The following is an 18,082-nucleotide window of genomic DNA, read 5'->3' as shown; positions in this document are numbered from 1 at the left end:
TAAAAAAAACACAAAAACTAATTAAGTGCATGTAGAAAATAACATGAAACATATAAACAAACATTTTTAAGCTCTTATCTCTAATTTAATGAAACAAATTAGTTTCTTTTTCACTTATTTTTCGCTTACAACTTCGTCGATTATGACATTCTTTTCAGTTGCTTGATCACACATGCTCTCATCTTCAAACCTTCTTCTGTTGGCACAATTAGAACCCAAGTAAACGTAGGTTGAATTGATTTGAGAGAAATCTATAATGTATTATGTTGCAGGGACTGTTGGTCGCCGTGAACCTATCTTTTCTGGTTGACGGTTTATTTACGATTCATTAAAAATAAAATATGGTTTAAATACGCTTGTCTCTGGTTTGATATAATGCTCCTCGCTTTCTTCTACACATCATTTTTAAAGCATGAAATGTATTTTTCTGTTGCGCATTTGGATTCACTTAACGGATTTAAATTCGTCTAGTTATATTTATATTTATCAATGTTAACCAAGTTATAATTCCCTTTTAAAGGTTGATTAAGTCGTTGATGGGTCACAGTCATGTCCCCCAAATTTTTCTTCCTCTTTTTTATTTAAAATATTTCACTTTGCTTAAAAGAAAAATATTTGAGAGAAATAACAAATCAAAATAAATCAAAAGAAAAGGACTTGGCTAATTCCTATTAGCAGAAACTACGTATAACCTGAAGATAAAAAGTCCATGGTGATCAGGCAAATCAAATATTCCTTTTTCTTTAGTTTTCATATTGTCTCCTTTTGCAACATTCCACAAAAGATAAATATAAATGGTGATTGGAGAGTCCCAATCCCTTATAACATTTTCATTACATGATTATTATATTTAAATAAATTTTCCCTTATTAAATTTATCTCTCAGGAAATTTATCGTCATATGTTACAAGCTATTTGTTCTTGCAAGCTCCCAAACATGAACTCACGATGTGCTCTACTGAACCTTGAGCGTCTGTCAAAATTTAAATTATGGTAAGAAACACCATTTGAGCATCTATAAAATATAATTTAACAGATTTATCATATAATGTAAGGGATAAAATTTAGCGTGCATACCTTCGATGTTATTGGATTTAGAAACAGCACAACTAGTTGCACAATCATAAGCAGCTATTAATGACACCTTATTATCAGCTGTTGTTGACCCTCCACTACATTTTACTACTCCACATCCTGCTGTACAAGCTGCATAAGCACCCATAAATATTCTCGCTATTCTACATCGAGAAGCACACCTGCCAAGACAACCGATTGTCTCCGATACTGAAGAAAGTTCAGGTGTTGATGACATAGGGCGAGAATCATCGGCTTGAGCAACAATGAACATTATCATCACCAATATTGAAGCTATCTTTTTCATCTCATAGTTTGCCATAACTCTTCTCTTTGTAGATCTTGTTTTTTCTGCCATTATTCAATTTTATTTCGCAGTAAAAGTTGAATAAAAAACTTATCAATTGATGAAGATAGAAATAAATGGACATTAAAGTATATTTTCACACCTTAAAAATCCACATATCGTGTAAAAAAAATATATGCAAAACTACATACATGGCTAGTTAATTGATACCTATAGAGTAATAACAACATATTACCCTAAAATGAATTTTATGGTTGTCTATTACAAGTTATATAAAATGACATTACTTTAGAATTTTTTAAGAAAAACAAAAGCATGTGTTTGTTTGCATTAATGAAAATCATTTCAAAATAAAACATTTTAGAGTGTTGCATGATAAGGTTGTGTGATATGCTACTTTTGGGAAACAATTTGCCAACATTAACACACATGGATAAATAAAATGAAAAGCGTCACAAGCATAACTGTATACCTTTAGATCGGAAAATGAATTGAAAGTGAGAGAAGGATTGATGGAGAGAGGGATATATTTAGTGAAAGAAATGTTTGGTATTTATAGAATATTCAAGATGCATGTAAACATGGAAGACAAGGAAAATATGGAATCAATCACTCGAAAATTTATTTTCATTACCATTTTTTTGGTTGCCTACTGAACTATTGTACCAATAACTAGGAAGTTGATTTTTATTACTTTTTTTTGCCTGATTAAATATGGTATCGATCACTCTGAATTTGTCCAGTAGGGACTTATTTTAAGGGACTAATTGTCTCTTTTGTGATGGTGGTTCAAGTATGGACTAATTGAGTTGTCTCGGTTTTATTTTCTAACATATTATATGTAATTTTGAATTTTTTTCAGCAATCAAGTTGAGTTTTTTGAATTGTGTTTTTTCACTCTATATTACATTTTAATTGTGTTTTTTAAATGATAAAACATCTAGAGAAGAAGCCTCTAATGTAAAAAAGAAGAATTTGTTGAAGGGAGTTCAATTACATATTAAAGGACCAAGGGGAAGGAAACCCATACAATATGAGGAGTTGCTTGAATAATATGTGTGGATGTCCATAAGTTATTTTTCCATACCTTTGACTTGTACCTTGTATTCTCATATAAGTATGACACATCATTTGACAGAAAAGTAATTACAAGTTAATAATATAATACACTCATTTTTTTTAACGGAGAATAGACTTATTTTTCTCTTTTTATCTCTGTGATATCTACTGTTGTTCTATTTTTTTTCTCTTTACAAAATATACTTTTGTTGTTATTGAGGAGTTTTGTAACACGTATTTCCCTTTTTTTTCTTTCCTTTGTCAGCTTTGCAATAAATGGAAAATTGAATTGTCTTTATTAATATCAATATGAGACCCTAGTAATTCGAAGTTCAATCGCGAGGGAGGTATAGTTTGAACAAGAATTTTTTTTCTCCCAATAATTGAACTCGGGTTCTACCGAATGATTTATCATTTGGTGGAGCTCATTAAGCACGTGAGCTTAATTTTTTTTCTTCTACATACTCATAATACTCATTGATACTTTAATATCAAATTATTTTTTATTTTCACTTTATTTCATTTCAATTTCTATTTTAAATTATGTTGTTTTGGTAAATCATTAAATGATTTTCTTATTCTATCATGTTTGTTTCCAACTAAACTAATATTCATGATAATAATTTTAACTAGAGAAACAACATAAAATAAATTTCAAAATTAACTTATCATATAACGTTGTCTCATCATCAAACATTGAACTGAGATAAGATCTGTTACAATTCTCAAATCTCGCCTCTACCACTTTTTTTTTTATAATTAAACAAAATGTTGCTGGTCTCTCCACTAATTATATAAGTCTAAGAAATATCCAATGACGCATTTATCGAGAGATAGCTAGAGTGGCCCCTACGTAAGTCTTACGCGTATACATTTTTAATTTATAATTTTTTAATGCTAATAAATATTAAGTACTCATTCACTTCAATCCAACAACTCATTAGAAATTATTCCTTTCAGAAAAAAAAAACTCTTTAGAAATTATTAAATGCACTATATCAATAACTTTACATTATTCCATTTCAACGATTCTTAATTTGTTAATTCATAAAGTATCCAATGAGACCATCATTTTTGATATATATATATATATATATATATATATATATATATATATATATAGAGAGAGAGAGAGAGAGAGAGAGAGAGAGAGAGAGAGAGAGAGTAGAAGCCTTTGATTTTCACAACAATTCCTCTTAGTTTTTCTCTATTAAAGGAATAAAAAAATATCTTCATGTTATTAGAGAGATCATCGCCCATTAGAGATACTTTAATAATATTATAATACTAATAGCTTAATAGTTATATAATTCTTATATGTTTTTGGGGTTAAAATATCCCCGAACTTAACCAACTAACTAAACTCAAATGGTTATGGAGCTCCACCAAAAGAATAAATTGTTCTGGAGAATCTAAGTTAGATTCGTACGAGAAGTTATTTTTGGTTAGGTTTAACTTATTTGTTAACCGAACTATGTATTATCAGGAGGTCTTTTTCTAAAAACCGGGGGATTAACACGAAAAAAAATTCTCAAAATTTGTTATTTATGATCAGTACATTTGTATGTGTTCTATTAATTCATGGGTGGTGATTTCAAGAAGTGAATTATTAACATTTTAAGAAGTTAATTAGAATTATCGTTTAAATAAAGAAGTTTATTAATTGTTTAATGATTAATGATTTTTTTTAAGACATTAACACATTAAATGACATACTATTGAAGTTTAAAGTTGTTGTTGTTTAATTTCTATTCCCAACCAAAAATCATGTTACTTTTATTGACATTTAATGATGTTAATGCAAAAATTATGAAATAAACATAGGTTTTTTAATCGGCAAAATTTATTAGTAGCGCAACTCCAAACACAAGATGCGCAAAGATATAATTACAAATACTTGTGAAAAATGAAAAACGCACCGTCATTGTGGTTCACTATAAATATATTAATTTTCACAACTCACAATTTCCTCTTCCAATTTTTTTTTGAAGAAGATTTCCTCGTACAAGTATTAAATATTTATTTGTTACATTGATTTGATTTGATTTCTTTATTATTGGCAAACCTTTTATTGAATGACGATAAAGAAAAAGAGAATATGTAGTACTACATCCACAACCTGAAAATTAGTACACGTTGTTCTACATGCACAATACATAAAATAAAATTGATTTTATTTTCTATTATACATAAATGAGAATAGTCATGAAACCTGAATTCCCATTTTTTTTTCATATTATACCTATTTTGCAAACTTATTCTATTTTTTTTTCTCCCACTTTTATCTCAATTTTTTTGTCATCTCGTGCCAATTTTTCACCCCCACTCTTATCCGAATTTTGATCTTTATTAGCAAACCCACTACACATTCATTAATTTCCTCATTTTTTTTTATCATTCATTGAAAACATTGAAGTTGATTCTCAATGACTCATTCATATTTAAGTTTACAATGCATGAACATATACCACACTACTAGTTTTAGGACCTTTAGCAACATTGAATTGTGACATTAATTTAATTGTTTCCCAAAAACAAAGAAATAGTGTCTGTAAACCTAAAAAAATAGTGATTAGTAACAATTTTTTCCAAACATCATTACAGTAGTTTACACACACACACACACACAGATATATATATATATATATATATATATATATATATATATATATATATATATATATATATGAGGTAAGATCAAATGATACTAATGTGTCAAATTAAATTTGAAACCAAATCCTAGTCATTAATATAACTTTAATCTAACAAATCACATCAATTAATTAACTGCTCACATGAAATATCAAATGACCCACCTTTTAAGTTTAGAAATAATTTATATATTCATTCTTGTTTTGGTTAATTACTTACCCAAAAATACCCTGATTTTATATCTGTTATTTTTTTGTTTTGTTGAAGGATTATGTATCTCCTATTATTATCTTGCACATACTTGACCCATATTTCATTTCTCCAATTAACGCTGGTTTGTGTAGCTCTTGTCCAAAATATAATTGCCCTTGTTTGTGTAACCCTTATTTCTATATTAAGTTTATTCCTATTAACTTTTTTCCCTGTAAATCCCAAAGCGAATTGTTTTAAAGAGGGCCTTGGATGCCAAAAACATGAACAAAGTGTATAATGACTAATTCTCTTATTGAAGTTTTTTGTGTTATGTTGTCAGAAATTCACACCACGACGACCACAATCCGTAACACATAATTCATACCAAGTGAAATCACAAAATTCTATACGCGGCTGCGATTGTTATTTAATAGTTTGGCCGAGACAACAACAGACAAAAATATACGCGACCACGATTGTTATTTAATAGTTTGGCCGAGACAACAGCAGACAAAAATAATGAAACAAAAACTAGTTTTTATAGAAATAGACAACACCCAGTTTAACTAACGACCGCTCTCTCACAAAATCAAACATGTCTTCGTCTGAAGATCAACTTAATTTTTAACAAGGGAAATACACGAAACAAATAACTACAAAATCAAGTCCATATAACAGTTGTTAACACCTGAGCGATAAAGAGAGAAAGAGATACGAGAGAAGCACAACATGTGTTGGTATATAATAAGAAAAATATCAGACAAAACATAACAACATGCATGATTGATTTAGAGAAGCACAATCTCAAAAGATATGATATAATATGTGATTTCTTGTAAAAACATGTATTAGGAACTCAATGGATCACTCAAGTATTATTTAAATAAAAATGAGCAAAGTACACTTTCCATAAATCACATTCATGGTAAGCTCAAAGCATAAATTAAAAAAAGAAAATGAAAGAGAGAGTAATTGTTAATTGTTGATTACTAGAACTCCAACCAATGCCTCTCAAGGATATTAAAAAAAACACAAAAACTAATTAAGTGCATGTAGAAAATAACATGAAACATATAAACAAACATTTTTAAGCTCTTATCTCTAATTTAATGAAACAAATTAGTTTCTTTTTCACTTATTTTTCGCTTACAACTTCGTCGATTATGACATTCTTTTCAGTTGCTTGATCACACATGCTCTCATCTTCAAACCTTCTTCTGTTGGCACAATTAGAACCCAAGTAAACGTAGGTTGAATTGATTTGAGAGAAAACTATAATGTATTATGTTGCAGGGACTGTTGGTCGCCGTGAACCTATCTTTTCTGGTTGACGGTTTATTTACGATTCATTAAAAATAAAATATGGTTTAAATACGCTTGTCTCTGGTTTGATATAATGCTCCTCTCTTTCTTCTACACATCATTTTTAAAGCATGAAATGTATTTTTCTGTTGCGCATTTGGATTCACTTAACGGATTTAAATTCGTCTAGTTATATTTATATTTATCAATGTTAACCAAGTTATAATTCCCTTTTAAAGGTTGATTAAGTCGTTGATGGGTCACAGTCATGTCCCCCAAATTTTTCTTCCTCTTTTTTATTTAAAATATTTCACTTTGCTTAAAAGAAAAATATTTGAGAGAAATAACAAATCAAAATAAATCAAAAGAAAAGGACTTGGCTAATTCCTATTAGCAGAAACTACGTATAACCTGAAGATAAAAAGTCCATGGTGATCAGGCAAATCAAATATTCCTTTTTCTTTAGTTTTCATATTGTCTCCTTTTGCAACATTCCACAAAAGATAAATATAAATGGTGATTGGAGAGTCCCAATCCCTTATAACATTTTCATTACATGATTATTATATTTAAATAAATTTTCCCTTATTAAATTTATCTCTCAGGAAATTTATCGTCATATGTTACAAGCTATTTGTTCTTGCAAGCTCCCAAACATGAACTCACGATGTGCTCTACTGAACCTTGAGCGTCTGTCAAAATTTAAATTATGGTAAGAAACACCATTTGAGCATCTATAAAATATAATTTAACAGATTTATCATATAATGTAAGGGATAAAATTTAGCGTGCATACCTTCGATGTTATTGGATTTAGAAACAGCACAACTAGTTGCACAATCATAAGCAGCTATTAATGACACCTTATTATCAGCTGTTGTTGACCCTCCACTACATTTTACTACTCCACATCCTGCTGTACAAGCTGCATAAGCACCCATAAATATTCTCGCTATTCTACATCGAGAAGCACACCTGCCAAGACAACCGATTGTCTCCGATACTGAAGAAAGTTCAGGTGTTGATGACATAGGGCGAGAATCATCGGCTTGAGCAACAACGAACATTATCATCACCAATATTGAAGCTATCTTTTTCATCTCATAGTTTGCCATAACTCTTCTCTTTGTAGATCTTGTTTTTTCTGCCATTATTCAATTTTATTTCGGAGTAAAAGTTGAATAAAAAACTTATCAATTGATGAAGATAGAAATAAATGGACATTAAAGTATATTTTCACACCTTAAAAATCCACATATCGTGTAAAAAAAATATATGCAAAACTACATACATGGCTAGTTAATTGATACCTATAGAGTAATAACAACATATTACCCTAAAATGAATTTTATGGTTGTCTATTACAAGTTATATAAAATGACATTACTTTAGAATTTTTTAAGAAAAACAAAAGCATGTGTTTGTTTGCATTAATGAAAATCATTTCAAAATAAAACATTTTAGAGTGTTGCATGATAAGGTTGTGTGATATGCTACTTTTGGGAAACAATTTGCCAACATTAACACACATGGATAAATAAAATGAAAAGCGTCACAAGCATAACTGTATACCTTTAGATCGGAAAATGAATTGAAAGTGAGAGAAGGATTGATGGAGAGAGGGATATATTTAGTGAAAGAAATGTTTGGTATTTATAGAATATTCAAGATGCATGTAAACATGGAAGACAAGGAAAATATGGAATCAATCACTCGAAAATTTATTTTCATTACCATTTTTTTGGTTGCCTACTTAACTATTGTACCAATAACTAGGAAGTTGATTTTTATTACTTTTTTTTGCCTGATTAAATATGGTATCTGTAACATCCCGCTCATCAGCTTAAGGAACTTTATCTGTTAAATGTATCAGAGGACTTAGGTTCATGGAAAGTAAGTTAATGGAAATATTTATTATGCTATGTCAGCTTAATACGAGTTAAGTATCAGAGACGGATGTAGCACGTTTGAGGCAAGGGCAATTTGGTAATTACGCGGGAAAAGGATATTTATTTGGAAAGGCACCAAAATATCTCACAATTTCTATCCTTTTATCTCTCTAAGTTTGGGAAAGCAATTTTCTCTCCCTCCTCTCTCCATTCTCACGCTCTCTTCCTCTCTTTTCTTCACCAATCCATTCCAAAACTTCTTCCTCTTCATGATTAAACTTATGTTTTGGTACTCCCAAGATCAAGGAACAAATAGAAGCTTTATTTGAGCTTGTTCTTCCACTCTATCCTCACAAGGGAAGAAATCATGAGATTAGGGTTTTGGTTGAAGGAAGCTTGGGTTGGATTAGAGATAAGCTAGCAAGATCATGATGCTTTGGATTGCATGAAAACAACAAGTTTGAGATGGGTTGAACAAAGGAAGCAAGTGAACCAAGGGCTAGAGTTTTGGATTGTTTGAGCTTGGGACATGATGATGCTTCAAGAATCTTGTTAGGTGAGTTCTATAGATAGAGTATCCTACCTTTGGGTTTGATAATCATGTTTTGTGTTAGTTTTGCTTCTATGAAATTTTAGTGAACCTAAAGTCATCCCTTGTTGATTACATGATAAATTGCCATGGAACATGATCTTGTATATGTTTTTGTAAGCTATTTTGAGTACATAAACTTGTTAACAATGTTTGGAATGAGTTGGTGCATTTAGGAGATCAAAATTTGGAGTTTTGGGTCGAAAATGCCAAAAACCCGCAGCCGAAAAACGCAGGTTTGGAGCGCTGCGCCTGTACAAGGGCGCTAGGCGCCCACACACAGGGAGCTAGCGCTAGGCGCCCTGCTCCTGGCGCCAGGCGCCCCAGACAGGGCAACTTTTGTGTTGTTTTGTGTTCGGGTGCTTGGGGCCAGTCGAGTAGGGGTCCGATGCGTTCGTTTTGAAGTATATTTTTACTGTTTTCACTTATTTTACAACTGGAACAAACTTAACTTGGTTTAATCTTCAAGTTTCTAAATGGCTTGATACTTGGGTTTATGACATTTTCGGTCCTCAGAAATTAATGAAAAGATGTACCAATCGTTAATGGAACTTGAATCAAAAGACATGGCAATTTTAACATGTGTCACAAGGATGACTCAAGAGAGTTAAGCATGATGGGGTAGCAATGAACTAAGAAAGGGGATTGTATGTAGAGCATCGGCTTAGCTAGTCGAGAACTAGAAAGATAGCAAGAATCCCTAGAATGATAAGACGCGAAGTGTAATCTCTTCGCACATGAGCTAGAATAACTTAGCTAGTACGTAAGTTGTGGATTGATAAGTTATTTCGCTCCACCATGTTAAGTATGAATAAGTATAAGTTACCATTAATCGGATCGAATAAGGTTCCGAGTTAAACAAGCAAGTATGTATATGTTTAACTTATATGCACGACAAGACCATGACTAATAAGTGTAGGTGACATGTCTCTTGATATCCACATCAGGGGGATACAAGGGGTTCTCATTATGAGAACGATTCAAGCCGTAAGGGACCCGCATGTCACTGAGTAACAAGACGTAGGTGCTCGTGTCTCTTGTTATCCACGCCAAGGGGATACGGGAGGTTCTCGACCTAAGGGGAACGGTTCAAGCCGCAAGGGACCCGCACGACACCGAGGGAGTCCGATGTACGTACATCGGTCATGTATGGGATTGTACTCGGGGTTACTCCACCTGGGACTTTCCGTAAAATGAACTCAGATAATAATTGTTTGTTCAACGCTAACTTAATGAATGAACTTAGATACGTTTATGTACGATATGATTATGTTATGTTTATGCAAGAATGATTACATGTATGATCGAGTTAAGAGCATCAGATGCTAAGACAAGAGCAAGTTATGTATAGATTGAGTAAAGATCATGATACCGATGACGATCTTAGGTTCCCCTAACCGTCCGGTTTAGAATCGTGCCATGATTATGTTATGTTAGGGCCTCGATACGTAGAGCGTATTCTTGGCAATGCGGTCCTAGATGCCCCCTCGACCGCCATGACACGTATAGGAAGTGAAGCCTATAACAAGTTAAGTTAAGACTATGACGGCTCTAGTATGCACTACCGTTTAAGTATGTAAGTCCCCACACACGTATAATCAACCGTCAGGTTGTAAAGTAGACACGTGGTGACCGTAGGTTCCCCTTGAGGTTGCCTATAGCCTAGGATTAGGTGGAACTCACTGAGACATTATGTCTCATCCCAATCCTTATTTGTTTCAGATAAGCAGGATGTTATGCAAGCTTGAAGTCGGATGGATGTTTCAGTAAGGGTGCGTTCGTGTAGCTGCAGGATGCTTTGGATTTTAAGGATGTAATATAAATGTATGGATGAGTTGTTTATGTGAATTATGTACGAACGCAATTTGTTGTATAAATATTCATTCGTATGTAGTTTATGTTGTAAAATTTAATGTATCCAGTACTAATATTAACGCACGTGCTAGACTTTCTAGATACATCTGGTATGGGTGTTACAATTGGTATCAGAGCAGGTCGATTCAGACCGTGCCTTGGGTCATTAAATTACAACTAAGGTAGTGGGACCATTGGGTTCCGGGTAAATGTTCTATTTGTCATTGTTAGTTGAGCCTGATCAACTCAATTTAACAATCGACGATTAGAACGGATACCTGAGAGCTGAATAGGACCCAGGAGGAACGAAGTATGTGATGAAGAAGTTGATCGTGTCAAAAGGTGGCCGGTGAATTAATCAAGTAGAAGTGTGAATCCTCCGGGAATATAAGGTATGTTAAGAAGGAACGTTCCGATAATGTCGGGTAAAATGATAGCGATACTCCATGTACCCGTAAGTGAAGAAGTTGGATATATGTATCTAATCATGACCAAAAGTTTCGGTAAGAGTGATTGTTGGAACGGGTTTATGATATTCTGGAATGTCAGTACAAGGATACAAGATAATTATAAGTTGACATATGATGGCGGAGTCGGCAGGTTCTCAGGAATAGTAATATGTGAATGAAGTTAAGGATTCAAGAGAAAGTTTTATGTTATCAGGAGTAAGGCATTGATTTCCGGCGTGCCAAGAATTGTATCGAAAAATGTTGATGTTGCCATGCATATGTTATAGAATATTTTACGACGATAGGAATGAATGATGTGCATTGTATACTTGAGAATAAGAATTTTATGCAACAAATGTTTTCTAAAAAAAAATAGAGTTGGAGAAGCTCACTAATAGCAGGCCTGGGACAAAACTTCCCGTTTTGTGAAATCTACCAGTTTGTTTCTATGGCTTGCAATGACTATTGGAGAGATGTCTTCACAATAATATTTTACGTGACGAAAATCTTTTATGACATCAAGTAACGAATGCATATCACATTCTAAGATTTCCAAGGAGAAAGGCGTGGGCAATCATCAACGAAATCGATACGGTTTAAGGTAGCGTTGGAAGTTAATGTGTTAAGAGTCAAGAACAAGCAAAGATCAAGAGTATAGAAATTCCTGTATCTAGAAGAAAAGTCACAGATGTTTATACAGGAGGTATGAAGTAAGAAGTTAAAACGGTCAAAGTTATGAGAAATCACAAGGTTCTCGGATTATGTGGAATTATGGCGTATTTCTCGAACCTATGTTTTGCTTAATAGACTTGCTAAGGCTCGATATGATGTTGGATCATAAAGTTTAAATAATTTTATAAAGATTTATGCGTATGGGTGATTGAAGTTGACATTTTGAAAATTCACGATATTTTCAAGGAATCGGTTTGCTTCGACACTCGTAGAGCGGGCTAGACTTATTAGAGTCTAGGTATGATGGCACGTATGTGTTATCAACTTGTTCTATGATTCTCAAAGCAATGGTCGGGGCCTAGATTCAATATATTTATATAGTAGAAAGAAAAAAAAAATCAACGTCAATGACCCGTGCGCTAGTTTATAAAGTTTTCTTTAAAAGAGAAATCAATGAGCAAGCAATGGTATGATTAAGTAAAATATAGTATGCGAGAATGCAAAGGTTAAAAGTTCAAGACAGATTTGTTCAAGTACAAGACGAGTTGTCAAAGGAATTTGAATTCATTCGGAAACAAGTTCAAGTATGATATGTGTAACCCAGCAGGTAAATCCAACCAGTGAGAGCGTAAGGTTTACCCCCAAGTCAAGTATTATGAGCATAAGAAAAGTTATCATGAGTTTTGTTCTTACAAGGTAATGGTAAGGACAAGTGTGAGGTGTGACGTTGTTTGCAACATGGATGATCCTGAGAATAGTTCACGAAGTAAGTATTCAAGTGGTAAGCACGAATTGAAGTCTCAATTGCTCTAATGGGTTAGAGTAATAGTTTAAGTCAACCGGTGGGAATCAAAGTAGCGTCATGGAAGTTAATCGTTAAACACGAAACATGGGAGTTTTAGTATGTATAAAGCTTCGTGAAGAATAGTCGGTGGGTAACACAAGTTTAACAAGAAGCATCATAAGACAAGAGTTGCCCTATATGAATTGGTCACGAATGCATGAATGATGGTATTGGAAAGTATGTAAGGTTCAGAAGGTTACCTTTTTGTGACTCAAGTAAAGAATTGAAGCATCAAGAATGATGAATCGATATTTTGAGAAGGTAGTAATGTTCAAGTAATATTTAAAAAGATTATTTGAAGATTCAAGTTTAGTGTTCCGAAGAAAAGGAACAAGTTATGTCAAGAGGTTCAAGGATTTCCTACGAATATGTAAGTGGTATCGTGAGTATGTATATCCGTTAAGAAAGTAAGAATCTACATTCAAAGTTTAAGCATGTTATCATGAAAGGAGATGCAACTCTCGAGTTTGTGCAATGAGAATCATACTCTCGTATGCAATACTTGTTGAGTGAAAACGATACTTGTTAAGTCATGATTTTAAAAAAAAAAAAAAACTTTTCAAAGTTAAGATTGGTATTAAGGAATTTGGGAACGATGCTTATTTTAAACTCATGGAATTATACATTTTCGAAACTGATGAGATACGTCGTAAGTGAACTCACTTAAGACGTACCAACTTCAGGACCAACTTGTCGTGGACAAGTTTAAGGCGAGTTGTTAAATCTTTTTCAAATATAGAAACTCGTCCGATGGTTCTGTGGTGCTATTACAAATTCAGTTTTGGGAATGATAAAATATTTTAGTCATGTATATATATATTCGTTCCAAGAACCTGAATACCAGAGCTTAAGGAAATTTCTTCAAGAAAGATTCTAGAACACGTATCGTTATCATTTAGCAAGAGATGGCACTTGAAAGTATGTACATGTTATGAAAACGACAATGTTCGTATGAAGCCAATATCATGTGGGATACACGGAATTGTGTTAAGAGTATACGATGTAAGTGCAAGTGGAATTACTAGTAAGTTTCACGAGTATGTGAACCATAATATTGGTTAATGGATTGTCAGATGAAGTGGTGAGTTGATTTCACTTTTTCATGTCAAGCTATATGAGTTACCCATTAATTCGGGTGTGATAAGATGCAATGGAATTGCGATGAAATCAGAAGATTTCCTAAGGCTCTGAAAAGAGATAAGAGATTCATGGAATCATTTATATGAGTAATAGAAGTAAGAAGCATGTGCCTCAAGGTACAGTAAGATTATGTATTCATGATAAGATGTATGTATGAAATATGTTTTAAAGTTACAAGTAAGCACTGCAGGGCAAACCTGGTTTCCGTAGGATCCCAGTTAAAAGGCAAATCCTGAGTGTTCATGTTTATGACAAGATACCTATATGAATGGTTTATGTTAAGTGGGTAAGATACGAGTCCGAGACAATAAGTCTGTGTGTAGCAAGGTAAATTTTGAATCATGATATGATAAGAAAACTCTAAGTTTGGGTAATATTAAGATCAAGAAGGTTATGTTCAGTTGCATGTGGGTTAAGAAACAAGATGAGGACATGATACGACGAACTCTATGAGTAAGTATGAATAGAGTATGTATGGCTCAGACCAAAGATGGTAAGTTTCTGTCATGATGATTGGTAGTCGATCTCTAAAATTTCGAGGACGAAATTTCTTTAAGGGGGGTAGAATGTAACATCCCGCTCATCAGCTTAAGGAACTTTATCTGTTAAATGTATCAGAGGACTTAGGTTCATGGAAAGTAAGTTAATGGAAATATTTATTATGCTATGTCAGCTTAATACGAGTTAAGTATCAGAGACGGATGTAGCACGTTTGAGGCAAGGGCAATTTGGTAATTACGCGGGAAAAGGATATTTATTTGGAAAGGCACCAAAATATCTCACAATTTCTATCCTTTTATCTCTCTAAGTTTGGGAAAGCAATTTTCTCTCCCTCCTCTCTCCATTCTCACGCTCTCTTCCTCTCTTTTCTTCACCAATCCATTCCAAAACTTCTTCCTCTTCATGATTAAACTTATGTTTTGGTACTTCCAAGATCAAGGAACAAATAGAAGCTTTATTTGAGCTTGTTCTTCCACTCTATCCTCACAAGGGAAGAAATCATGAGATTAGGGTTTTGGTTGAAGGAAGCTTGGGTTGGATTAGAGATAAGCTAGCAAGATCATGATGCTTTGGATTGCATGAAAACAACAAGTTTGAGATGGGTTGAACAAAGGAAGCAAGTGAACCAAGGGCTAGAGTTTTGGATTGTTTGAGCTTGGGACATGATGATGCTTCAAGAATCTTGTTAGGTGAGTTCTATAGATAGAGTATCCTACCTTTGGGTTTGATAATCATGTTTTGTGTTAGTTTTGCTTCTATGAAATTTTAGTGAACCTAAAGTCATCCCTTGTTGATTACATGATAAATTGCCATGGAACATGATCTTGTATATGTTTTTGTAAGCTATTTTGAGTACATAAACTTGTTAACAATGTTTGGAATGAGTTGGTGCATTTAGGAGATCAAAATTTGGAGTTTTGGGTCGAAAATGCCAAAAACCCGCAGCCGAAAAACGCAGGTTTGGAGCGCTGCGCCTGTACAAGGGCGCTAGGCGCCCACACACAGGGAGCTAGCGCTAGGCGCCCTGCTCCTGGCGCCAGGCGCCCCAGACAGGGCAACTTTTGTGTTGTTTTGTGTTCGGGTGCTTGGGGCCAGTCGAGTAGGGGTCCGATGCGTTCGTTTTGAAGTATATTTTTACTGTTTTCACTTATTTTACAACTGGAACAAACTTAACTTGGTTTAATCTTCAAGTTTCTAAATGGCTTGATACTTGGGTTTATGACATTTTCGGTCCTCAGAAATTAATGAAAAGATGTACCAATCGTTAATGGAACTTGAATCAAAAGACATGGCAATTTTAACATGTGTCACAAGGATGACTCAAGAGAGTTAAGCATGATGGGGTAGCAATGAACTAAGAAAGGGGATTGTATGTAGAGCATCGGCTTAGCTAGTCGAGAACTAGAAAGATAGCAAGAATCCCTAGAATGATAAGACGCGAAGTGTAATCTCTTCGCACATGAGCTAGAATAACTTAGCTAGTACGTAAGTTGTGGATTGATAAGTTATTTCGCTCCACCATGTTAAGTATGAATAAGTATAAGTTACCATTAATCGGATCGAATAAGGTTCCGAGTTAAACAAGCAAGTATGTATATGTTTAACTTATATGCACGACAAGACCATGACTAATAAGTGTAGGTGACATGTCTCTTGATATCCACATCAGGGGGATACAAGGGGTTCTCATTATGAGAACGATTCAAGCCGTAAGGGACCCGCATGTCACTGAGTAACAAGACGTAGGTGCTCGTGTCTCTTGTTATCCACGCCAAGGGGATACGGGAGGTTCTCGACCTAAGGGGAACGGTTCAAGCCGCAAGGGACCCGCACGACACCGAGGGAGTCCGATGTACGTACATCGGTCATGTATGGGATTGTACTCGGGGTTACTCCACCTGGGACTTTCCGTAAAATGAACTCAGATAATAATTGTTTGTTCAACGCTAACTTAATGAATGAACTTAGATACGTTTATGTACGATATGATTATGTTATGTTTATGCAAGAATGATTACATGTATGATCGAGTTAAGAGCATCAGATGCTAAGACAAGAGCAAGTTATGTATAGATTGAGTAAAGATCATGATACCGATGACGATCTTAGGTTCCCCTAACCGTCCGGTTTAGAATCGTGCCATGATTATGTTATGTTAGGGCCTCGATACGTAGAGCGTATTCTTGGCAATGCGGTCCTAGATGCCCCCTCGACCGCCATGACACGTATAGGAAGTGAAGCCTATAACAAGTTAAGTTAAGACTATGACGGCTCTAGTATGCACTACCGTTTAAGTATGTAAGTCCCCACACACGTATAATCAACCGTCAGGTTGTAAAGTAGACACGTGGTGACCGTAGGTTCCCCTTGAGGTTGCCTATAGCCTAGGATTAGGTGGAACTCACTGAGACATTATGTCTCATCCCAATCCTTATTTGTTTCAGATAAGCAGGATGTTATGCAAGCTTGAAGTCGGATGGATGTTTCAGTAAGGGTGCGTTCGTGTAGCTGCAGGATGCTTTGGATTTTAAGGATGTAATATAAATGTATGGATGAGTTGTTTATGTGAATTATGTACGAACGCAATTTGTTGTATAAATATTCATTCGTATGTAGTTTATGTTGTAAAATTTAATGTATCCAGTACTAATATTAACGCACGTGCTAGACTTTCTAGATACATCTGGTATGGGTGTTACAGTATCGATCACTCTGAATTTGTCCAGTAGGGACTTATTTTAAGGGACTAATTGTCTCTTTTGTGATGGTGGTTCATGTATGGACTAATTGAGTTGTCTCGGTTTTATTTTCTAACATATTATATGTAATTTTGAATTTTTTTCAGCAATCAAGTTGAGTTTTTTGAATTGTGTTTTTTCACTCTATATTACATTTTAATTGTGTTTTTTAAATGATAAAACATCTAGAGAAGAAGCCTCTAATGTAAAAAAGAAGAATATGTTGAAGGGAGTTCAATTACATATTAAAGGACCAAGGGGAAGGAAACCCATACAATATGAGGAGTTGCTTGAATAATATGTGTGGATGTCCATAAGTTATTTTTCCATACCTTTGACTTGTACCTTGTATTCTCATATAAGTATGACACATCATTTGACAGAAAAGTAATTACAAGTTAATAATATAATACACTCATTTTTTTTAACGGAGAATAGACTTATTTTTCTCTTTTTATCTCTGTGATATCTACTGTTATTCTATTTTTTTTCTCTTTACAAAATATACTTTTGTTGTTATTGAGGAGTTTTGTAACACGTATTTCCCTTTTTTTTCTTTCCTTTGTCAGCTTTGCAATAAATGGAAAATTGAATTGTCTTTATTAATATCAATATGAGACCCTAGTAATTCGAAGTTCAATCGTGAGGGAGGTATAGTTTGAACAAGAATTTTATTTCTCCCAATAATTGAACTCGGGTTCTACCGAATGATTTATCATTTGGTGGAGCTCATTAAGCACGTGAGCTTAATTTTTTTTCTTCTACATACTCATAATACTCATTGATACTTTAATATCAAATTATTTTTTATTTTCACTTT

General features: G+C 33.8%; 2 long non-coding RNA genes across 2 annotated transcripts; both read left to right on the top strand.

Moving 5' to 3' along the window:
• The first annotated feature begins 8,424 nt into the window (after window positions 1–8,424).
• On the top strand, window positions 8,425–11,022 carry LOC146946060 (uncharacterized). The gene is made up of 2 exons (XR_015026598.1): window positions 8,425–9,031; window positions 10,787–11,022. It is a non-coding gene; the product is annotated as an uncharacterized LOC146946060 (long non-coding RNA).
• Window positions 11,023–13,254: 2,232 nt separating this feature from the next.
• LOC146946059 (uncharacterized) lies at window positions 13,255–17,154 on the top strand. Its single transcript, XR_015026597.1, has 2 exons — window positions 13,255–15,213; window positions 16,969–17,154. It is a non-coding gene; the product is annotated as an uncharacterized LOC146946059 (long non-coding RNA).
• Window positions 17,155–18,082: the final 928 nt, after the last annotated feature.

The sequence above is a fragment of the Medicago sativa genome, chromosome 2 (assembly GCF_051527215.1).
Source record: "Medicago sativa cultivar Bolivia chromosome 2, Bolivia_mono, whole genome shotgun sequence".
NCBI classification, from domain to species: Eukaryota; Viridiplantae; Streptophyta; class Magnoliopsida; order Fabales; family Fabaceae; genus Medicago; species Medicago sativa.
Note: the sequence above shows the minus strand (reverse complement) of the source record. Positions and strands in the feature narration are given on the sequence as shown.